Source organism: Pagrus pagrus, assembly GCF_965226575.1.
Source record: "Pagrus pagrus genome assembly, chromosome: 16".
Lineage (NCBI taxonomy): Eukaryota > Metazoa > Chordata > Actinopteri > Spariformes > Sparidae > Pagrus > Pagrus pagrus.
The window spans coordinates 27,820,458-27,846,276 of NC_140200.1; the positions used below are offsets into that span (position 1 = coordinate 27,820,458).

At 39.8% G+C, this 25,819-nt stretch overlaps 1 protein-coding gene across 1 annotated transcript in view; it reads right to left on the bottom strand.

Annotated features, from left to right (window-relative positions):
* Positions 1 to 25,819, bottom strand: part of nt5dc1 (5'-nucleotidase domain containing 1) — a 76,546-nt gene that overhangs the window by 31,497 nt on the left and 19,230 nt on the right. The window lies entirely within an intron of this gene.

Sequence of the window (25,819 nt, forward strand, 5' to 3'; positions counted from 1 at the left end):
TACTCCAGGAGATTCTGTACAAAGGTGTGATGCTCTCCACCATTATCAACAAAACACCAATTGAGGGAACATTTTATAAGAATTACTGAGACAAGGTTGCTTCACACAGTATTAAGTTACATTTAAAATAACATTTATTTGTCAAATAAAGACAGCATTTGCATCTGTAACAGGGGACACATCAGAACACAAAATAAACACAGCAAACATTCTGATATCTTTAACAAATGCACATTTTGGAACTTAAGATGAGTCTTAAGATGGATGGAAAGTAAACCCCATCACAATGGTTTAGCTTCTTCAAAGAACCCCACAAAACTCAACAGACTAAACAATGACTCATCTTTTTTTTTTTTTTAGCAGTCAGTCATCAAAGTATGTATATTTTTCTTTCAACAACAAACTAAACACTTATAGATTGAGTCAAATATTTAAAGCCTTTTTGTGGGAGCTGCTGGGTGTATACGCTGAACAGGTCTCAGTCTCGTGTCTCTACAAGCTAGGATCAAGAGTATAGCTAATGTTTTAATGTTTCTATTTGTTGTGCTGAATCCTCTACATTTGTATTCACAGAGGAAAAAGAGGAGCTCAGGTTCATGTTCCTAACGTCTGAGGCACCATCAGCGGGGCTTTCCTCCCTTTGAAACCCCCAGCTGCCCCTCACTACATCCTGTCAGCATACTGTACAGAGCTAAATATGGCAGTGCTATGATCTGTGTTACACAATCCCAGTTCATCACAGAATATAACTCTGGACCTATGATTCTCAGAAAAGCCTCATGAATAAAAAAGAAAACCCATGAATAAAACATCAGGTATTAGAAATAGAAGCACTTGATGCTGATTGGCAACATGTACAAAACAATGGTGGCATGACTCACTCCAGTGAGTGATCTGGGTAGCATGCCAGTGTGAGGAGCTCCTGAAGCTTGTCGTCTCCCTGATTTGCAGACATTTATGGTTGTTGTTGGTCTTCTTTGAGTTAGCTGCTAACTGCTCTTAGCTGCTTTTTAAATCCCCCAGTGGTGGCTCCCACACATAACATGTTATCAATGTTCTGCCCCTTGTCCTGTCCTGCCAGCACACCAGCTCACTCTTTTGACACAGACATTGATTTGGCGCTACTCATATCTCTGCTGCTGGCTCAGAGGTAACACAACATTAACCTCCATTCTACCTTTGTATCTTATGTAGGGAACGGTGAGGCAGATAACAGTGTATCAGTCCTGCCTCAAACAGGCTGCGTAAAAAGGGGCTACGACACATTCAAAGACTCTGTTTCCACTTTATGTTATAGTGGGTTTTTGCCTGGCACAAAACACAGTTCTGATGGTTGCCTATCAGTGTGAACAGCAAAAAGCTCTACTGAGTTGCATTTTTGTGGCAAAGCGAGAATACAGATCTGACAACAACACAGTGAAGGCCAAAACTCACTGAACATGATTTTTGATGCACCACATTTGGCCAGCACTTCAGATTTAGCAGTATTTTGGGAAAATGTTACTATTCATACAGTTGCGTACAAGGACCCCCGATACAATGAGCTTAGTTAATCTACTTAAAGAAACAATGTTTCTCTGAGTTTGTCAGTCATTTGAAGAGTTGAGATTAACCACTGAGCCAAACGTCATGTGGGACAATTTGAACTTAACCTGAAAGATTTGGATCTTGAGGGAGGGATTGTATCTTATGGCACCTCTACTGTACTTTAAGCTTCAGTCTTTGTCATGGCTTCTTGAGCCTAAACTAAATAAAAAGTCTTGAGGAGTTAATACAGCATCGAGGTAGGGCTGCAACTAATAATTATTTTCATAGATAATTCATCTTTCTTCATTTTCTCAATTGATCCGAGATTTGTTGTTTGGTTTATAAAATGTCAGAAAATGGTGAAAAATGTCGATCAGGGTTTCTTGAAGCACAAGATGATGTCCTCAGATGTCTTGGTTTGTCCACAACCCAAAGAAATTCAGTTTACTATCATAGAGCAGGGGAGAAACCAGAAAATATTCATATTTAATAAGCTGGAATCAGGGAATTTGTACTTGTTTTCTTCAAAAATGATTTAAAGATAGTTGGCAGTTAATTTAATAGTTAACAACTAATCAATTAATCGTTGCAGCTCTTCATAGCGAAACAGAAGAGGCTGACTATGTGTTTTCTACTTCCTGGAGCTGAGCACAATGCCCTCAAATCCACAAGAGAAACTGGAAACTTCAGGCACCCCCTATTTCGTTATAGAATTAGCAAAAAATAACAACTTATCGGTTCTTGTGTTTGGACTTAAAATGTGGACGATTGATTCAAACAGTTCCTGAAAGTCCTGCACTGAGAGTTACAAACATTTGGCCATGCTGCCCTCCTGTGGTGAAACAAAGGACTAGCTTGCAAAAGGAAAAAGCATGTAGGTTCTGAGATGGCAGGAGAGGGTTCTAACCAGAAGATGACGGCAAACACAAACAAGCAAAAGCTAAGATCCCAATAAGGAGAACCCAAAATTCACACCTTTGAAAATGTCCCAGATGTAAACATCTGGTTCTGACTTTCAAAATACTCTTCAGAAGTTTTAATTGTACCCACAGACCATTTCACTTCCAGTCAAACAAAAACAGCAGTTTGGCACATCAACATTTGACCCTCAGTTCGTGGGCCAGTTCCTCCTCTGGGAGCTTACAGCAGAGTGCCTGTCTTGCCTCATTACCCACAGCCAGGGAGGTCAGTGGAGGGGGGTTAGCTCCCCTGCTAGCAAAATCCCATGTCGTACTTATGTGTGTGAAAGGATAAACAACAACTGACCTCGCCACCATCCTTTTTGTTACGTTTGATGCTGGAGAGATCAGACGCTAGAATATGCCACCCAAGTACACAGCTGAAACAAGGGCCTGGAAAAGTACACACATCTCATTGTGAAAGTACCAATAGTCATTTCTACAACACTATTTGTCAAAAATATTGTGATATTTGCTTTTGTCACACAGCCCAAGCATTTATGAAGCGCTTTTGAAGAGATTCCAAAATATTGACATATATTGTGAATCGGTATACAGCCTAAAAGTATTGCAATGCTATTACAAGGCTATATCACCCAGCCCTAACATATTTATTTATTTATCTGTTTATTTGACAAGGACAATAATACATGTAGGCATTGTTCCATCTAATTAAAGAGCAACTGATGCAATGTATATAGGACTTTTAGCCATGGCTAATTTGCAGTCCTTGTCCCTTTGTCAGGCTTTTGGGAATTAAGCATTTAAGCAGCCACAGACAAGCAGCCACATAGATGCATAAAAGGTAACAGTAAAACAAACATAGCAGATTGATTGTAATGAGTAGGAACAACAATTAAGAATAATGACTGAAAGAAACAAACAAAAGAGAAAAAAGGTCAAATATGCTATGCTATGCCATATAAAACATGTAATTTAGTATTGACATATTTGCCTTTGTTTAAGCCATATTTTTGCCTTATTTTTAAAAGCTTTAATATTAGAAAATGTTTTTATTTCTGATGGTAGGGTATTCCAAATCTGTGGGCCTTTAACTGTTTGCTGGTTTACAGTCTATACTAACTGCACCCCTTGTGGTCGCTCCTTTACTGGAGTATTTTAGAAATTATTTGACTGACTAGGTCTGGGGCAAGGTCACTCACACACAAAAATCATTAGAAGTTACAAATCATCTTTGCATGGTTTATAGTTTGGAAATAGCTAAGTTCCTTTTGTTTGCGTGCAGCACGATCAATATCTGCCTTGCATCTCTACCGGTGAAAGTTGGTACTCAGAGGTTGATGTTCAGAGGACATCATGTCTTTGATTGTATCCACAGAAAACAGAGTTGCGTTATTTCTCTTTTCTGCCAGGCCAGGAATAATTTCCAACATCCCAGGCAGAGCGATGTAGAGTCCTGCATTGAAGCTGTGTGCCTATCCACCTCCACAGTCGAACAATGTTTACTGTCGGTCGGAGCACAACAGAAGTAGAAGTAAGAATATTAATCTCCTGTGTTATACTGCCTCCACACCATGCCCCTTGCGCCTTGCCACTTTTCTGTATGCCAATAAGTGGCGTAAAGTGCAAGGTATCTGCAGCCAAAAAAGTTCAATTGTACTCTGTCTGGTAAGAGTAGCATTTTGGCAGAGGTATTTGGTGCTTCATCCGATTGTAATAAACAAGAGCCAAAAACAAAGCAGCCATAAGCAGGCATGGCCCTTTTGCCCTTTGTCTGAGGCTTTTTCCATGATAGCTAAATGGATGATTTAAGTTTTCCTTTGAGTCGGCATGAGATGGTTTAAAGACACTCACCAACACACAAACCAAGCGAGACAAAAGTTGCGAGAATGGAATGAAAAGGTAATATGTGAAACATGTGTGGAGTCTAACAAACCACATTGGCAGCTATCTTGCCCCGCATGCATCAGGTGACCTTTGTTAAAAATGCTTTCAGTACATGTCGTGGTATCGCAGATACTAACTTAGATCGAAAACTGCAGGAATAAGATCAATGTATGAAACCCCCAATGGCCAATTTTACTGAGTTACAGAATCGAGTGAAACAGCAATAGACAGGAAGTCAGGACTTTTGCTCTCGATGGCCTCAATTCAGATTTTCTGGATCCAGTGACTCCTTAGGGAGGAAACTCTAATCTGTTGATGCTAGGGTCTGGCCTCCTCTATGTAATTAATTCCTTTCTGCATAATTGTCCAACATCTATGAAAGATGAGTCTACTAAGATTTTCTTGCTTGTGACCCCAAACCGAGTGTTGACCATGTTTCACTCCTGTTGAATTTGTCATTTCTTTTGGTTTGGGTAACTCCAGACCTGACATGGCCTCCATATGACATCTTCCAGTTTGCATAAACGCTGTTCTTTTAACTTATTATTTTTTAGCCCTCCATCTAGCATTAGGTCAGCAGTAGAAAGAACAGGTAAATATCATGATGGATTTTGGGACACTACAACATGTGATCAATCTAGTCCCGGAGAGAAGAGCATATTTAAGCTTTGTGCGGGCCATCAACAGGGCCATACAGTGTGTGTGCGGTCAAGTAAAATCGGCCTCTGCTTTTGCTTTGGCTGTGAATGTAGGTCTGAAGAGCCCTGAGGGCCTGTAGGCCTGTGGCTGGGCACCGTGCCATGCAGGCCGGGCGCCGGGCCTGGACAGCTGGAGAGCTGCCCAGTGCCAGAGGAAGAACCGCGACCGGCAGCAACTTAGTCTTTCTCACACATCAAAGAGACCTGACAGGATACACAAATCAACTGTTGCAGTGTAAATTAGAGCCAAGCACGGGAGCGTTTCACAAACAGCCATACCAACTCTGATGTGTGGACAAAATCTAGAAGTTCATGTGTTTTCTTTATCGCCCAGTTAATGAGCAGGGAAGACACAGGCTATCAAAACACCCATGAAAAAGATACCTTTATCTATTTTCTCATTATACTTGTTGAGCATCAAGCTCAGTGTATATGAAAGGCACATGGAGAGGACCTCTAAAGGGAAGCTATAATCTCAAGTATTTTCTCTTCAAAAAGCCTCCAGACAAACAGTGTTTTCCGGCACCTGTTGGAACCACGTGGAAAACACTGGCCGGGTCATTTTGTCTGTGGACTTTCCATTTTTAGCAGACTGACCGCAAATTGCTGCATCATGTCCCTCATGGTGCACACATTTTTTGTTTTTTTTTATGCCTTTGGTCTGTGACAGAGGAGAAGAATCTGGAAATGATAACAAAAAATGCAATAAAACTAAAAATAAACCCTTGGCCACAGGAGAGTTCTAAGTTTATGAAAACGTCACCCTATGATATCAGAATATTTATAATGTATTACACTTTTATGTTCAAAATGTGTAATAAACAATATCTAAATCTATTTCTCTCTTTAAAGCTAGTAGGTAAGTTATTCAAGAGGCATTATAAGGTGTATTTGTACAAAGTCTCTTAACATCCTGACATCAATCAATAAATCAAATGTTCTCACAAATAAAAGAAAAAAAATCCATTATTTTTATTCAGCCTGTGTGAAAACATTGGACAGGCCACCTGTTTGTCTACCTATTTACCTGCCTGCCTGCACACACTCTGCCCGTGCACTGCTCGGGACTCGAGGATTAGGTAGCCTTTTTGCATTGAGATATGTTCGTAATGGCTACTTTGGCCCTCCAAATGGAGGTTTTCAGACACACACTTCAAACTGTAGGTTATGAGATCTCTCTGTTGTCTTAATGTATTATGGTCCTTTTCTAAGCATAAAACAATCGCTACTAGTTTGCTCATATCTCTATAGGTAACTAGCTGGCTAGCTAACGTTACATTGTTATTGCTGATTTGTGTGTGTTAGTCCTTTTGAGGTATTTCAATGTTTCATCCCTCTCTTTAATGGCATGTGCTGCCCAAAGTTCAACTTTAGTCCAGCAGTGAAGTTAGGAGTACAGGTTACTAATGTTAGCCTATAAAGCACTGCTAGTGGCCAGGTAAAGGAGCAGTGTTCTTTTCTATTTGATGACTTGATTGATAGCATGAAGTTGTGAATGAATTGTGAGCATCCATGCTTTTATCTCCATCAGATATATGGCAAATGGCATTGTGATAATACCAGGATTGCCACAGTAACAACACATACAGTAAATCACCACAGATAAAGACAGCATATTGTAAATGACCCGGAAGAGTCTGTTCACGTAAACGCCATCAGCAACTTATGATGACGTACAGGGTCTTGAAAGGTTGTGCCATTTCATAGGGGGTGATTTCAACCACTACACCTTGTAACTCTGTTCTGAGGGGCATGGGGGCACTCGAAAACAAGGGGTAGAGGTAAAAATTGGAAATGGGATTGAGCCATTATTCACTAAAGCAACTCAATCAGTCAGGTTGCACTGTTGTAAAGTGTTTGGAGTCCTATCATGATATGTGACTGGGAGTCTTGATAAGTGACTTTAAGCACGGTTTTCTAAAAATAATTTCTTATTCCAAAGGTTTCCCACCATGTGAAGAAATGCTACTGAAGCAGAGAGAAAAGGCGACACAAAGAACAATGGCAGCAGAGAAAAGAAGGGTTTGGTGGTTTTTAGACACCCATGTGCAGATCACTGTGGGGGACAGTGACGCCAGTTGCACAGTCACTCAAACGTGAGGGATACTGCAATCTGTCATTATACCAAACCAGAGCTATATTTAGCTGGAGCTATCTTAAGAAAACTGTGAAGATTCATACATCAAATTTTGATCTCAGGAGGATCGTATCTTTGAGTATAAAACCTTTCATAACATTGAATATTCACTTCTGCACCTTAAAAAGTTGGAAAAACATCCAAAACACACCGAAAAGAGTTTAATGCAGAAGTTAAATCACCCTTCAGCTTAAATGTATTTATGTGTATCCACCTTGGCTGAATCTTGCTGATTCAATGAAAAAATATAAAGAAAGCAGAGAGAGCAAAATGTGTAAAAATCCTGAGCAAGTCAGGCCAGGTTCATTTTAATCATAGGGGCTTTATGGCATTTCAGTGATGAATGATCCTCCCATCTCAGGGTGCAATCTCCATAAACAATAGCTTACAATGGGGCCACAAAAAAGCATGCTGGGAGTCATCTTCATTCAGGACTCTTAGGAGACAATGCAGGAAGCAAGGAATTTCATATTTCTGCTTCCCGACAGTGCTGTTTTTTTTATTTTAGTGAAGCCATGTATGGAACCTCATTAGTATGTAATCTCACCTCCATGCCAATCAAATAATCTAATTTTATCCAATACATTTTACAATGTGATCTTGTTAACTGTTATAACTTTCATCATTTAGAAGTTTTATTTCAAGAATTACTGCCTCATTTATTTAGTCCTTTTCATACCTACTTATTTTAAGTTGTTGGGTCAAGATAGTTTTGGGAGAAATGGCTGAATCAAAATTCAAAATATCCCAACAAACACACCATATCAAGTCCAGATGTACAGTTTATAGCCCTGTTACGGTCCCAGCGACCATGTGTCTTTGTGTGACATAGTTCACTCCTGCAGACTAGGGTGAGGGTGGAGGCAGTGCTCTCACTCATGGAGTGACTTATAATAACCCTGGAGAGCCTTAGTGATGGTAGTGAAAATGGTGAGCTGCGACAGCAAAGATAAACAGCTTTTATTAAGCCTTTGCTATATTGCAGCAGCGGTTTACAATTTTGACACCGCTCTCATGCTATGCCTTCAGATCATATGTCCAAACCAAACAGAAATTAGAAACAATATTATTGTCCAAATCCTGATCTGAATCCTTTAATATTGAGTATCTGTCAAAATTAAATAATCCCTGATTCAATCTGACTTATTTTTTGTATTATAGGGTCATGATTCGGTTACATTTTTAATTTAACATTTACTTCAGTACTGACAGCTATGCCATTGCTAGATCAAGATCAAGATCAACTGATAATTGGTTTTATGCCTCGACAACTGTTATTTATGTTCTCAAGTTCTTCTTTAAAAAGATAGGGGTATTACAACAATAGTTTGAATTAATCCTGGTGGCTTTTTGGAGGTTAGGGTTAGATAAGTTAAAAGTAATATTCACCAAGAATAAATATTCCAGAGTTCAACCAAAAATACCACCCTTCAGTGATTCAACAATAAACAAAACAAAGGACAAAAAACAACAGACAGAAATTCGGACTGTTACAAAGTTGGAGTTAAAGCTGTGTCATCTTTGAAGTGCTGTTTTGATTGTTTTTTCGTCGCAGGCAAGTAGGCATGGGTGAAGAGAAAAAATGGGAAAATCATTGATCCTGCTTTTGATTTCTATGATTGAAACTGAAAGCTCATTTCCATTGGTTTTAGATCTAGAATCAAATTTAGGACACCCCCAGTCTATACAGAGTTGATGCAATACTAATATTTATCCGTCTGTTCTCTCAAAGTTAGTGTCAAGACAAATTATAATTGGTCAAGCACACAAGATAGTATGTTGAAGTCAAAGTTGAACTCACTGCAAGTGATTAACTGATTGCACTGATGGTACTCAGCAGAGCACATACCTCCACCAAGGCCTAACAGTCCCCTTTAATTCAATCAAGCCAAATCCAATATCATAACTGCTTAACCATAATTTAAGATCACTAGATCTGTACCAGCCAACCACTAGGACAACAAAACAATGCAGATGAAATCATGATCTCCATTATATCGTGGAGGAATAATAGATTTTTATTAGGATCTTCATCAAGTTGTACTCACTCATAGATTCCAGCCACCTGCATCATTATCTGAGAAATTTACATAAATGTCAAAAAAACGCCTTGCAATGTTAAAGAAAGTAAGAAAAACACATCAGATCCTGGATCTGTCCCTTTATCTAAATCTGAAGCAAAAGTTAATGAGGTCTAATCTGGGCCATCCAAGTTTAATGGAAATCTGTTCAGTAGTTTTTGTGTAATCCTGCTGACAAACCAAACCACAAATGGACATAAACAAAAACACAACCTCCTTGGAAGAGGTAATGAATTGATTTTGTCTTGAAATTTCTTGACTGTATAAATGCTGGTGTGATAGTCTTTAGTTGGCCCATTCACAAGTGGAGAAAGGAAAAAAGACAAGAACAATCTGGATCAGGGGCCACAAGCCAATGCTTTGAATTACTTGAGAATATTCACTTACTTGCTCTTGTTGGCCTGAATTTATGTTCATCCTTACAGTGACATATTCTTTTATGTTGCCATGACCTAGTTTAACATGGCAGCTACTCCACAAATTTATTGTGTTGTTCACAACCACAAAAACAGTAAGACAGGCTAGTACAGGCTAATTAAACTGACTGCAACTACTGTCTACTCAGAAAATAAGCACATTAAATAAGGTCTTTGTTGTTACCAGCTTTCAGCAGACTCCAAAAGTTTCTGCAGAGTTCAGTCGTAGACGTGTTGATGGCTGTTTTCATGACTCTCTTACAGGGATTCACTCTATTGTTGTCTTAGGGAAACATTGTCAAGTGAAAAGGATTTGGTTAGTTCTGCCATCAATAGGGCTTTCCATACACGTGTTGGCATGGTTTGACTCAGTTTGACTTGGCACATCAGCCCGGCTCAGTAGGGATTTGCATTTCCGTCAAAACAGGGCTACCTGCTTGAATCTGTGTCTTGAATAGCGGTCAGAGGAGCGGCTGTTAATACTCTTTCTCCCCACATTATAAGTATACTGCTAACAAAGCTCTGCTAGTTGGACTATAAACACATGTCATTTCCTATAAAGTCTTCACAATAAAAGTCCCCAATTATTTGGTTATTTGAAAGCTTTTACTATTAAGCAATAAAATCAGGAATTGTTGACTTTTCATCAGCAGTAACTTGACATGACTCCCAAAACGGGTGAGAACACAATGTGACAGTCAAATAAAGCAGTTGTCTGAAAGTACATAGAAAAATGCAGGAGAAAAACTAAACTTCAGAGCACAGAGATTCAGTTAGAAGCTACAAAACTACTGAGAGCTAAACACAGAGACGAATAAAAAAGTCTTTCTACATGAGTTGAGCCTCGCAACACACGCTTGTTTGAGGGGGTGACTGGGGGTCCTCAGGGTTGGCCCCAGTCACAGGACGTAACTGCAGCTCGCTTAGAGGTGCGGCTGGAACAATTTGATCCCAATCTGGAGAAAGTCGATCCCCATCATGACACAGCATAGCGTCGCACAGCTCAAGCGGCTTGGTAACACTTATAATGCAAATGCAAATCATAGCGGCAAGGTTTGATTTGGCGCAGCGAAAGTACCAGTGGGAAACAAAAATGGCAAATTACATTATTTCAAGTGCTGTAAACTATTTTTAAAAAAAATGCATTTATTTAGGGAATTTAGCAGACGCTTTTGTCCAAAGCGACTTACAATAAGTACATTTGTCACAAGAAAGAAACCACAACATATCACCGTCGATAAAGTAAGAATGAAAAAATTGAAAGAATTTTCAAGCCCTCATCTGAGCAAAGTAGCTGCTATTTATCAAGGATACCTTAGAGAACACAATGTGACAGTCAAATAAAGCAGTTGTCTGAAAACTATGTTATTGATTATAATGTTATTGACTCCTGTGCACTGAATTCTATAATCAATCGCTAACATCCAACCGTATAATTAATTAGGCTTGTATATCATTAAGCAATACAGCAGTACCATCCATCCTCCAGAGGGTTAACCTGATGAAACCCTGCCAACCAGTTCATTAGGAATGTATTGTTTATTGTATACTTGGTGTTTGTCTGAATGTGCTCCAACTGTTATTGTTGCATGCAAAACAGAAATTGATCTTATCTGAAAGCAAACATGGGCCAGATCAAAGCACAGGCGTTGCTAAGACATCATTTAGCAAGTCAGACAGAACAGTGTATACATCCCCACCCTGAACTGTAACGTCATGGAGCATATGTAGACAATTGTTACAATGGGACTCAAATTTGATATATGAAAATAGGTTGCCACTGATCCTAACAGAAGACTACTGCCATTTAAATGTCAGTTGTGGATTTGTGGTGTTTACATGTTGCCCTGTCCTCAGAGACAGAAGGCAGAGACAGGAATGGTGAAGGTAAATATTTCCTTTCCTGAACACACATATTGAGCACATTTAGAGCAGCGCATTGTAAACAGAAAAACATCTAGCTCCATCATGTCTCACCCGTCATCAAAGAGATGGATTGCAGGCAAAGCCAGACTGATACCAAGTTACACTACTTTGTTTTCTCACTTGTCTAAGAAGCTTTAAGATGATTCACCCAAATTATAGAAAAGGGACAGTCCAGTTATCTTTTCCATTCAGTAACAAACATTGTGAAGACATTGTCGCAGTGAATTAGAAAATAAAAAGATAGAGCTATGTTGTTTAGCAGTCCCACAAAGTAAATGAAAAGGACTAAAAGCACAGAAACTGTAGGATATTCCTAAGCACAATATTGCACAATCTGTCTGTCTGATGTTGCTGTGGTGCTCTCAGTGGGTGAAATCTGATGCTAACCCATAAGTCAAAATCTATGCCATACATATCAATGACAGGACTGCTACTTATCCCATGCAGCCGGCACGAGATAACAGGGACAGTGTTTTTTTATTAATTTGTTTGGCCTTTAATGTCTATTAGCTGAAGAGTGACGTGAAACAGGGCTAGAGAGAGGGGGGAAACGGCCCCTGCAAGAGATTTTGCAAGTCAAGAATAAACTTTCAACATCAGTTTTTAAGCCAACTAGGGCTGATACAAATAGTCCATTAGTCATTTAGTTGACTGACTGAAATAATTGGCAACTATTTTGATGAGGAATGGTTTGTTAAAATAGGTGCCATTTATTCGTCAAGAAAAATTTCCGAGCTTTCCCTTTTTTTGTCAAGTCATCTGAGAGAATTTGTTGCTTTCTTTGAACACAGAAAGAAATCAGCAAATCTTCACAAATATGCAAGTATATTTGCATCATAACTTTGATCTTCAGGACATTTTGGATGGGCATTTTTTCACTATTTTCTGGCATTTTATGGAGCAAAATTGATAGTAGTAATAGTTAATCAAGCAAATACTCCTCAGAATAATCTATAATGAAAACTAGGATGGTACTCTTTCAATAGCCACATATCACACTGTGAATCTATTGATCAATATGCCAAAAAAAAAATGATGTCTTTGTAATTTAATTTCAAAATCAAGTGGCACATAGCTAAGATTTCATGACAGAAAGAGCAACCGATTGAAATTTCCTTCAGTTTGGGCCTGTTTATTATTAATATTATTGAAGTGTTCTTATAAAGCAATTTCATTCTGTCTGGGCTTTTAAACCATTTCCTATTGGACAATTAGGCTCCACAGCTAGTGTTTTCTGGTTTTCCCTCCAATGTCCTCCAGCTGCTCTGCCTGAACCTTTGGTGATTTACAAAGTTTCCTGATGGTTTTACTTGTTGCTAAAGTAACTGCTAACTACACCAGGCTCCAAGTGAGCATGGCCAGTGTCAGGACTGAACACAAACTCAGAAACCAACTGTGGCCAGTTTGTTGACAGGTAATCCAGGTCAGAGTTAGTTTACACAGTTTAGTTGCTGTAAGACAGTTACTGCTAGTCATGCAATGTACAGTAGCGGGCCTATAAGCTGACTAATTAGTCTGGCCCTGGGTTGCCAGAAGCCAAACCACCTTGGTACTGTATTCCCAGTCGTCAAATTGGCAGCCACGGTCGGGGGCGTAATTCATTCATCATATCCTCAAATATATAGTAATATAGAAATATGCAGAAGCAAATAACACTCCGTTTCTGTTTTATGTGGGCTTTGAATGACGGAAAAGAGAAAGACTCCCTGGATCCATCTCTTCTTCCGGACATGCACCAAAAGTTAATGGGGTCTAATCCAGGGTGAGAACCATCCTTTATAAATTTTGTGGAAATCTATTTAGCAGTTTTTGTGTATTCCTGCCAACAAACCAACCTACCAACCAACGGACACCTTAAAACATAACCTCCTTGGCGGAGGTAATAATCATTAGTTGCAGCCCTACAGCCAAAATCCTTTGAAAGTTCATAAAAAATTTTATTTAAACATCTATGATTCTACTGTGCAATCTGAAAACCCCTTCTGGGTCAACCTTGAGATGAGATTATTTTATCGACTAATTTGTTGATAAAATGCTGTGAGCATCACTGGAGTAGAGGCAGAAACCTCAGAGACCAATATCTCAAAACATGAACAAATAAAATAAAACAAATCTGCAAGGACAGATACCAGTTTCAGTGTCCTTTCTGGAATTTGAGTGAATTTCTTTGTTTAACAGATTTGATAAAAAGAGCCAATGATCATTTTCAGTCACTCACTGTCAAACAAGTATGGCAATGAAAGACAGTATATGGAAAGTGTGTGACAAAGAGTGAGTACATTAGCTTGACTTGGGCGGCCCATCCAGGTAAATTAAGACACTCTCAAGTAGATCAAATCCAAATTCAAACCTTTTTTTGTCAACAAAGACATGCAAGTGCCATTTCATAATGCGAGCAGGGCTGTGGATCTTCATCAAAGTTGTCAAAGTGAACATGTACCGATGAATTCACATCAACTCATGCACTAAGCGTTGCCTTGACGTATTCTCTGGTTGGCTGAATACGCGGAAATTAAGTGTTTTATCCAGGCTGGGTAACTCTGTAGTGAGAGGACCTGCTGCTGCTAATGGTAAAAATGTAACGCAGAAGAAACGTGTTGTCAAACCATACTGTAAGTAGCCTGTACTTTGCTGAAAGCTCATAGAAAAGTGTGTGTGAGAGAGGCTGTGCTCCCTGAAATCTGCAGATTGACGCACAGGAACTCCTGATTTGTCGTGGTGAAAATAAATACATAAATGATGCAACAAGAGGTGCTAGGCTAAAGCTTAAATTATTATAATATTATAATATTATTATTATATTAATTAGCATTGTGTGATTAACAGTGCAATCAGCCAACTGTTGAGTAGAGCCAGGTTTTCAGTAAAGCTTTGCATCAACTTAACTGGAAAGAATAGAAAAAGGTGACTTGTTCAGTAGAGTGCTTAATTGATCAATATTTTTGCTGGTTGGAAAGCTTCTGGACTGTTTAATACTGAAACAATATAAGTTCCGTCAGGACCACTTTGTCACTTTGTCGGCGCTTGCGTGGAAAGCCTGAGGCAGGAAGAGCACACCTTCCTGCCCTTCATGGGCCATCATGAACGGCATAAGCAGGGAGCGCAGCAGCAAAGAAAAACCCAGACAGAGCAGAGCAACCAACAAGATACAATGTAAGATTCATAACAGATGACGGGGGGAGCTGGGGTGGAGTAGGGTTGCAAAAAAGCCAGCAGAGGAAGCAGCAAGTGAGGTCGGGCTAGAGCAGTTTAAATAGCGCGCTCTGAATGCAATTTCCCAATAGGAAGCCGGCACGGGGAGTCAGCTGAGCCATCAGCTGATCTGCTCCGTGTTGGCAGCTACGCTGTTGATGCTGATTTAGAGCTTGACGTCGTGGCCTGCCAGAACTAACGCTACTCTTGATTTATGTTTTTAAGATATTTGATTTCAAGTTTACGGCGTAAAGTTTACAATTCATGTAACAATTAACAATATGTTGTTTCATTTTAAAAGTAAATATAATGTTAAGTTAAAATAGAAATGAAGTATCACTTTATTCAGAAATTAATTTACTGTAGAGGTTATTTAAAAATATGTTGATTGTAAAAGGACTGTCAACCTTACACTCCCCTCCTATCATGGCGGTAGGATTAAAAAAACGTACAAGGCCAGCAACTTATAGGCCAAAAAGAGTTATTCATAAACCTTTGTTTGACTAGTTCACTATGAACTCCCCTGTCACATGTTCAATATCACACACCACGCTGTCAAACGGCGTGGCGCCCACCACCACCACGAGTACATTCTAAACACTGCACACATAGTATATATAGCATATATAACACATGGCAATCATTCATACCTCATGGAGAGAATGTTTGTCTTATTTCAAAGCCACTGGTGCGGGCACATTTAACTGCAAACAAAGACATCAAATTAACTCAACTTGCCACTTTCCACGCTAATTTAAGCCGAAGGGCTTGTGGCATGGATGACTTCATCGTCTTACTTAACTCTTTATGAAGCTGTAAAAACATAGACACAGTTGCTATGTCAACACACTAGTGCCACATGTAAAGTAGCAAAGTTGAGTCACAATATATAGAAAATGCCGACTGCTGGTTGATAAGCTGTCTCTAGAAAAGTGTGCTGCCTTTAAGACAGAGATTTGGGGAAATTGGGACAAAATTGCAAAGAGATTTTGTTGTCAAAGAGGAGAATCAAACATCAGACCACAGCTTTATGGTTAAAGGAGCCTTGTTGCATCCAGAAAGCAGCAGGCTATCAGACAGCTCAGGACATGTGGAGCTACACAAATTCAGCAGTCAATTTAGCAGTGGACGCTGAGGTGAATGAGTGGTCGGAGACGTGGTGGATTTGATGAGAGCATTTTGGTATTTTTGCAGCTTAATACCATGTTTGAAATGAAAGTGCTGACTTTAAAGCCATCTTATTTTGGATTTGCTGGATTACCATAAAAACAGTGCACATGTCCCTTCAGCAAGGCTGTCCCCTCGTTTACTGAGAAAATTAGCCGTTATTTTTCCTTAGTTGCTCCGCCTATGCTCGAAGACATTCGCTAGCTTCGACCTAACAGCTGAATCACACGTGCATATTGCAAATACAACGCTCATATACTTTTGATGTCATGTAACACCAAATCCAGTTGTTCAGGGTGAAATTATTTTCACTACTCCCATCACTCTAAGTAGCAGCCCTTCAAGCGTGCATCACATTAACTGTGTGTTGTCCACATGGCTTACACAAAGAAAAACTGTTTTGATTTTCTTTCTCAAAGTTTCAGTGAATGTGACCTTAATGTCCTCTCAGTAATTATAGTCTAGAGGAGGGGTGGTTCAGGTCACCTAACCAGTGGCCATTACATTTCTGTAGGCAGCCCCCTGCATGATACAGGGGACTGAGTCAAATCTTTCATGGGACTGACTGGCTATTCGAGAAATGGTGCAGGAGTGTAAGGTCTCAGACAGGGGCACTCTTCATGAAGTAAAACCTTACTAAAGCTTAATGTGAGCTTTAGTTGACATTAGTTAGGTAGCTAACACAATGCTACGTTAACACAGGGTTGACTTTTCAGCTAACAACAGGCATACAACTTGTAAGGTGATAAAGATAACATTAACGAGCAACATTCAGTGTCATGCCAATCTGCTCCCACGAATGGGCTTTTCTGTCTCTGGTATGAGGTTTCTGGTCCAAACATGTACAAAATTAGATGCTTTTGTCACATCAGATGAACAATAAAGTAATCTGAATCACAACCTCACATTCAATGTGTGAATATTATAGTCTAATGTTACAATATCAGAGAGTGACTCCTCCCTCCTCATCGCAGGGCATACCAGTGGAACGCTATCACTTTAATGTTTATTGGTGGTGTTGGAATACCCAGAATGTTTAACACCCCAAATGCTGGTAGTTGTACTGGCAATTCATAAACCTTTGTACGCAGTGTATAGGTACCTTATTATTTTTAATAAGGTACCTATAGGCACCTGAAATTCGAATAGGATATAAGGGAAGACTGGCAGCATTACAATGTATGCAAGTCCAAATAAAATAGACCTTAATCATAATAGTACAATGAGCATTAACCAGACAGACTACTGAAAAACCTAAAAGATGCTCCAGGTCTCACTTGTGCACCTTAAGTACCAGTCAACACAAGCTGTTACACTAATGGTGTAGGGAGCCACACTTAAGTGCATCCACTCCATCAGGCCAATGTAAGCATAACAATTGAAAAGTTCTGTGTAGACAGGGGTTCTAGCTAGTTAGCTAGATAGCTAACAGCTGAATCTCTCATGAATGACTGGAAATCATGCCACTTTTCAATGATTTTAACAGTATACTCAAGTGGATGTTTACAAGTTTCAGTACATAACCAGATTGCTGCAACACAGCTAATATGACAAAATAATGGCTTCCTCCATTTTGCACTTCATCTCAAAGGTTAGCACTTTCAAGATGGCTTGCCATTTTTCAGCAATGTGAATTTCCATGTCAAAGTTCACCAAAATGTGACTCTACCTGAAAGCTTTGTGCTGATTTAATTCGCCTTAGTGGACAAATCCGCAAACTACAGTGATATTTATTTTTTATAAATAATTGTGTAACTGGCTAGGGTTGGTTAGTGAGTAAGTTATGCCAGAAACAGTTTTGTCATATTTGTATATATTTGTATTTGTGTAATGAAATGCTCTTACAAAAAGATGAAAGATGACTAAAACATCCAGTATCCGCGGCTGTTGCAGGTCTCCAACCAGCCAATCCAATTGGCTCATCCGGCCTGTATTAAATGACTGGACAGGCTACCTGCCTGTCTACTTACATACCTGCCTGCCTGCACATGCCCTGCCCATGCTCTCATTGTGCATGAATGGAGTTTTCAAAGGCTTTGCAGATTTATAGCCAAAGCTATAAGCAAGGTAGTTACACAAGAATGAAAGAAAGTGCAGGCAAAATTTCCCAATACTAACATGGTAGCTTGACAGCAGCGAGTATTAACGATAGTTGTTGACATTCTTCATGATAATGTTAGGTATGAGACATGAGGCAACATAACTTGGAAATGGTTAGTGATGACAACCATGTGCTGCACTCACAGTACACAGCCCCTCTGTATTTACATGACTGTGGTATTGAACAGAGTTGTTTATCAATATATTCATTGAATTAAAAAAGCTAAGAGAGCGTAGACAATAGCCAGTACCACATGTCTTCCAAGCTGGCCAGCGAGAGCTGCAGAGCAGTCAGTGTAGTCAGGTGGTGTGCATTTATGTGTTTTGAAAGGGGTGGCTCTGGAAGGAGGCCTGAAGAGGGGAGGTGGGATTTTTTCAGTTGGATACTTAGCTCGCACTTGCTATTTTCTACAATTTTACCAACCCCATCTTTAAAATGGAGTGCGTCTATACCTGCCCACAGGGTGTATGGAGGTCAGGGCCTCAGCCAGGATTTGAACTTTTAATTTTCAGAAGCTCTTTCTTATTCTTCACATCACTACTTCAGTCATTTTTCAAGTCAACTAAAACCTTGTACAAAACTGTGAATGCCTTTGAAGACTGTCTGACGAGTGTTTGCCCTTATCTCCATTTATAAAATGCATTGCACTGAGACTACCAAGATGTGACACAGAGTTCTTGGAAAAAGACTGGAACCAGAAGAAAGCTATAATGACAAGCTATTCACCCCGCCTTTAAATGTGGCAATTCAGGATTGGTATACCCTTACCTTTAGACGTGGTCAGACGTCACCTCATACAAGCTAGTTCATCTCAAGCATACTAAAGCCTTAGTCTTTAGCTTTTAGTTCCAGAGTTAAAAAAGTGAGTGCAAACTGTTTTTTGCCAGTCTTGCCTGTTTGATCTTTGTTCCATTTCCACTGTTTTCCACAAAAGTGCAGCACACGGAAGAGAATTTAGGCACAATTCCATGCAAATTAAGTGTTGGTGTCAACAGCATCAATTCTCAAGGCCATAAAGCTGTCCAGCAGTAACTTTTGGAAGCCCCCATTTTGGGAAGAGCAGGAACCTTCAGACTGTGTTTACATGTCTCAGCCCAGCTAAAAGACCGCACTGCCTGAGCTTTCTATCATTCTTTCACAGCCTCACTGTTTTTTTTAATAGTCTAACTGACTGCAGCCAAAAGCTACAGAGGGAGTGTGGAACTATTTTAAATATTTCACAACAGCTCTGATAAAAAAAGATGTAGTTCTGTGATGCAGGACCTTAAATAACAAGACAAACACTTCTCAGCAAATTTTGAATAGTTACCCTCAGAGTACATATTAAGTCTAATTTCAGCCACTTTAATGGATTTAATAGCTTTTACTACATCCAAATTCAGGTCCATTTGTAGTATCTATTCATCAGCTGTGGTAAAAATCAAACCAGAGATATTTATACTGCTCGTGAGATAAATGCTATTCGTGACTTGCTCCTTATTCATTTCCACTGAGGGATGCTGGGTTTTCTTAGGATTGGAGGGGAAAAAGAGCTAAGGGCTATTGAGCTTCCTTACACATTCTTCCCACCATACTAAGAATGGTTCTCGGGGATCCTTCCCAGCCCAACACCTAAAATAAAATCTAGACCGACAAAAACAACAACAGACCTGAGCAAGAAGAGAAGCCTGGCGAAGAAAATCCACAGAGATTCCAGTATAGTTAGGACACAGGCCACCGGCGCTGATCAGCACTGGTTTCACAATACCATAAAGATGTATTGAAGCACATATTTGTACACCAAGGCCTGAGTTCAATGTTAGTATGTTCGTCAAAAACAAACAGACAACAAGTGAAGGGTTCAAGTGAGACTATTTATGGCTATGAGAAGGTTCAGTCCTCTATTAAAAAAAAAAAAAATCCTTGCTGCACTAATAAATGTCAGGTCAATTTTATTAATATAGCCAAAAACCACAAATGTGTCAAATCAGTGGGCATTTTATCCGATAATGCTTCTTCATCCTTCTTTGCAAGACAGTCAGCACATTTGACACAACTGCAGCAGCTATGGTTCTATGCATGGATAAAAGTTGATAAAAAGAAGACTGGCAGGTATGAACATAAGCCATTGCCGGGTGACAGCTGAACTAGGGTTGAGCCAATGGGTGATGATGTCTGACAGTCACTGACTACTGAGCCCTGTACGATCATAATATTGTGATTTATAAGGCGTCCCAACAGAGAGCACAAAAAAGTAGTGTCCCCTCAGAGATGCCATAAGGCAGGAGTTGTTGTTGTTTGTGACATGTTGGAGAGAGAAAATGAAAAGAAGTTTGTTGTTGATGTCTCAATGTCCCATTTATTATTTTCCTATTAGAACTGCCAGTTAGGAGAGCCCAAGATGCTCGGTTACATTGTTTTTGTCTTTTCTTTGGACCACTGTGGCCACTGTTTCTCTCAATCGTGTCGTTGTTACATGTGCTTTCTTCGCTAAGCTTCCACAGCGTAGGTAGTGGACTAACTTTGAGCTTAGCTTCCTCAGCATAGGCAGTGGACTAACTTTGATTCAAGCGTCTGAGGCTGAATTGAGCTAAGTTACAGACGTGATGGAGAGCCTTTTAACCCGACACAGGGATGTACACTACCAGTCAAACATTTGGACACACCTTCTCATTCAATGGTTTTTCTTTATTTTTATTATTTTCTACATTGTAGAGCAATACTAAAGACATCCGAACTATGAAGGAACACATATGGAATTATGCAGTAAACATCTTCTTCAAAGTAACCACCTTTTGCTTTGATGACAGCTTTGCACACTTCTGGCATTCTCTCAATCAGATTCATGAGCTAGTCACCTGGAATGGTTTTCCAACAGTCTTGAAGGAGTTCCCAGAGGTGTTGACCACTTGTTGGCTGCTTTGCCTTCACTCTGCGCTCCAACTCATCCCAAACCATCTCAATTTGGTTTAGGTCAGGTGATTGTGGAACCCAGGTCATCTGACGCAGCACTCCATCACTCTCCTTCTTTGTCAGATAGCCCTTACAAAGCCTGGAGGTGTGTCATTGTCCAGTTGAAAAACAAATGATGATCCCACTAAGTGCAAACCAGATGGGGTGGCATGTCGCTGCAGAATGCTGTGGTAGCCATGTTGGTTAAGTGTGCCTTGAATTTTTAATAAATCACCAACAGTGTCATCAGCAAAGCACCCCCACACCATCACACCTCCTCCTCCATGCTTCATGGTGGGAACCACACATGTAGAAACCATCCTCTTACCTTTTCTGCATCACACAAAGACACAGCGGGTGGAACCAAAAATCTCAGACCAACGTACAGATTTCCACTGGTCTTATGTCCATCCCTTGTGTTTCTTGGCCCAAGCACTTCTCTTCTTCTTCTTGTTCTTCCTCAGTAGTGGCTTCTTTGCAGCAATTCGACCATGAAAGCCTGATTCACTCCTCTGAACAGTTGATGTTGAGATGTGTCTGCTACTTGAACTCTGTGAAGAATTTATATGGGCTCTAATCTGAGGTGCTGTTAATTTGCGGTTTCTGAGTCTGGTAACTAATGAACTTATCCTCTGCAGCAGAGGTAACTCTTGGTCTTCCTTTCCTGGGGTGGCACTCATGAGAGCCAGTTTCATCATGTGTTTGATGGTTTTTGCGACTGCACTTGAGGATACATTCAAAGTTCTTGATATTTTCCAGACTGACTGACCTTCATGTCTTAAAGTAATGATGGACTGTCATGTTCTTGCCATAATATGGATTAGAACAGTAGTCGAATAGCGCTATTCACTGTATTGAACTGTGTACAAACCCTAGCTCTGCACAACACAACTGATGGTCTCAAACACATTAAGAAGGCAAGAAATTCCACCTAGTAACTCTTGACGAGGCACACCTGTTAATTGAAAACATTCCAGGTGACTACCTCATGAATCTGAATGAGAGAATGCCAGAAGTGTGCAAAGCTGCCATCAAGGCAAAAGGTGGCTACTTTGAAGAATATAAAATATTAATCATATTCTGGTTTGTTTAACACTTTTTTGTCTACTACATAATTCCATATGTGTTCTTTCTTAGTTTGGATGTATTCAGTATTAATCTAGAATGTAGAAAATAATTTTAAAAATAAAGTAAAACCATTGAATAAGAAGGTGTGTCCAAACTTTTGACTGGTAGTGTATGTTGGTGGTGACGGGAGGCAGGTTTCTCAGCTGGGTGAGACAGTTAGAGGTAGTGTATGGCGACAGCAAGTAACAAGAATATCATTGCCCATCAGGTTGTTTCACAATAAAAATTGTCAACTGCCAGTTTTGGTAGACATTGCCTTACCCTAAGCTGAATGGATGGAATCGCCACTTCAAATGAAATGAAAGTGTATCAGTTCCTTATGGGGGGGTAACTCAGCATGTATTCATCCCGAACCATCATGGTATGGACATCACGGTTTGGAGCATGCGGTCATATAAAGGATACAGTGCCTATAGAAAGTATATACCCCCCTGGATGTTTTCCCCTTTTACTGCTTTTATAAATGGAATCATGGTCAATATAATTGAGCTTTTTTGAGAAGAATTTACAAAAAAGAAAGTAATAAATAAAAAATATATCATGTAAAATAACTGACTGTATAAGTATTCCCCCCCTCAAGTCAGTATTTAGTGGATGCACCTTTGGCCGCGATCACTCTGGTCATCAGTGATCATCTTTGTGGATAGGTCTCAATCAGGCTTGCACATCTAGACTCTGCAATTTTACTCCATTCTTCTTTGCAAAACTGCTCAAGCTCTGTCAGGTTGCACGGGGATCGGGCGTGAACAGCCCTTTTCAAGTCCAGTGACAAATTCTCTATTGGATTGAGGTCTGGACTTTGACTTGGCCACTCCAGGACATTCACCCGGTCTTTAAACCATTTCTGTGTAGCTTTCGCTGTTTGCTTCAGGTCACTGTCTTGCTGGAAAACAAATCTTCTCCCAAGTCCTAGAGTCTCTTGCAGACTGAATCAGGTTGTCCTCCAGGGTTTCCATATTTTCTGCTGCATTCATTTTACTCTCTACCTGCCTGCTGCTGAGAAGCATCCCCACAGCATGATGCTACCACCACCATGCTTCATGTTGGGGATGGTGTGTTTGTGGTGATCCGCCAAACATAGTGTCTTCAGTTGACCTTGGAGTCTCCCACGTCTTTAGTTGAGATTTAATGAGCTTTCTTCAACAGTTGCTTTCTCTTTGCCACTCTCTCATAAAGCTTTGACTGAGGAAGAACCAGGGCAACAGTTGTTGTATGCAGAGTCTCTCCCATCTCAGCTGCTGAAGTTTTTAACTCCTTCAGAGTAGTCATAGATGTCTTGGTGGCCTCCCTCACTAGTCTACTTCTTGCATGGTCACTCAGTTTGTGAGGACGGCCTGCTCTAGGCAGATTTACACATGTGCTAGATTCCTTCTATTTCTTAATGATGGATTTAACTGTACTCTAGGGGATGTTCAGTGACTTGGAAATGTTTTTGTATCCATCCCCTGACATACTTTTCAAAAAAACCTTTTCACAGAGGTGCTAGGAGTAGTGATCAACCAGTGACTGGATCTAGCAGACACAGGTGTCTTTGTACTACAATCACTTGAGACACATTCACTGCACTCAGATGATCTCCATTTCACTAATTGTGAGACTACTAGCACCAATTGGCTGGACCTCTCTTGAATTAGGTCAGTCACTTTAAAGGGGGTGAATATTAATGCAATCATTTATTTTCGATAATATATTTTTAAAATTAATTGACATTACTTTGTAGAAAAGTTATTTTTTGTAAATTCTTGTCAAAAAAGCCAAATAATATTGACCATGATTCCATTTGCAAAAGCAATAAAAGGGGAAAACATCCAAGGGGGTGAATATTTTTTATAGGCACCGTACCTCTGAAAGTCAAAGTACAAAGTAAGGAAGTATGTAAGTAAGTAAGAGGCAGGAATGCATCTAAAAGTGGCTTTTCAAGTGCCATTAAACAACAAGAGTTTAAGGAGTTTTGAAGTTGATATCTTAACCCTGAATATGGTGAATGATACTGTTGGAAACCGATAAAGAACAAGATATCCTTGTCTGTTTATTCTGCTTTCATTAAAATGTTTGTGCTTTAAATGATCAGTTATCAATCTTTCCGACACGATGAATGCTTCCACTACAAAATCAACAAACATTTACTGGCAATTCTTTTTGAAGAGGTTTATGATAGTAACATTTGAGGATACACACAGCAGTAGCTTGTGGTTGCTTGTTTTAGTCTTTGGCCATGCAATCACAATGTAGGCTGTGCTTGAACACACTCAAGAACACTGTGGACAACACAAGCCTGGTTCATATGTCAATGTTGCATGGATGCACAAGTTGCAGGGAAATATTCATGGCAACTACTACACCTGCTTTGCTTTAGGTAGGTTTGGTTCACATAAGAAGAGTGCATAAAATTGTCTGAACTTTCACTGTCTATGTTTTGATTTCAGTTGATGATGAATTTCACAAAAAGCAAAATGAAATTCAAGTCAATTTTGAACTTACTTTTCCCTAATCTGTTGACTATTGCTTTAATTAATACAACGCTGCCATGAGCTTTGTGGATGATATACTTGTAAACAGTATATATGTCCATTTACATTTATTTTTAATTGATTTTAGTGAGGATTGTATGTGGTACAGGACTGATGATCCACCTGCTCTCCTAACTCAGAGCAAACCGTGAATGTTTGTCATCTTAGATTTAGTTGACAGAATCAAGTCTAAATGTAAGTGTAAGATTATAATTATATCTCAAAACCATGAGTATTATTATGGTGTTGATAAAAGTTATTATACAGACTACTGTTAATCTTTCTCTCTCCGATATGACCTCATAGTTTAATTAATTGTAATTTAAGTAAAGCATTAGCAAAATCTGAATGCATTCCTGGGAGACACCTGGTTCCAGTTAGGGTTTGACAATGTCAATGTAATCACCTGTGTGAGTGTGTTGAACAATATAATACCTACCAAAACTGGCAAGTCTTTCCACTGTTCCAACAATCAACAACTCTGGTGTGGTCAAAATAAACCTTTCAACAGTAAGATGTGAAAATGTTCTGGCTCCACACCCTGTTATTCCCAGCTGCCTCTCGGCCATTGCTGCCAGTGCTCTCTCTTGCTCCTCAGCTCAGTGGGTGTGTACTGTGCGACTTGGTGAAGTCGCTGAACAAGAGTCGTCAGTGAGCAGCTCCCAATGCCAAATACCCTATCTCACAATGTTAATGAGTGAAAAATAACTTTTGCATCTGCCCCAGTGATTCGAATCGACTCCAAAGATTGGTGCGGTTCTTGCTTGGCGGTATCTACCCTTTCACCAAGTTTCATGAAAATTGGGCCAGTATATATTCTGCTATCCTGCTGACAAAAAGAAATAAAAACCGAGCTGAAATCATAACCTCCTTGGCGGAGGTGATAAAAAAATGCAAATGGCTCTTAAATATGTTTTCCTATGGTGTCTGCAGGAGCTGCTCTCTCCATTTTTGGATTTTAGCACCATAATTATTTTGAGCTCTCCGCAATTTGGTAAACACTGGTGAGCCTTTCAGAAAAACATAAACATAATGGCATCAGAGCTGTTTTAAGATGTTGGGTTTGGCCTTTAACACCTTTTTTCACCACTAACCCCACCTCCACAGTCTCAGTCATTAGGCAGGACTGAGTCCTCTGTGAGACACTGGAGGACCACGTGAAGGAACACGAGGGGGACATACCGTACAACAACAAATG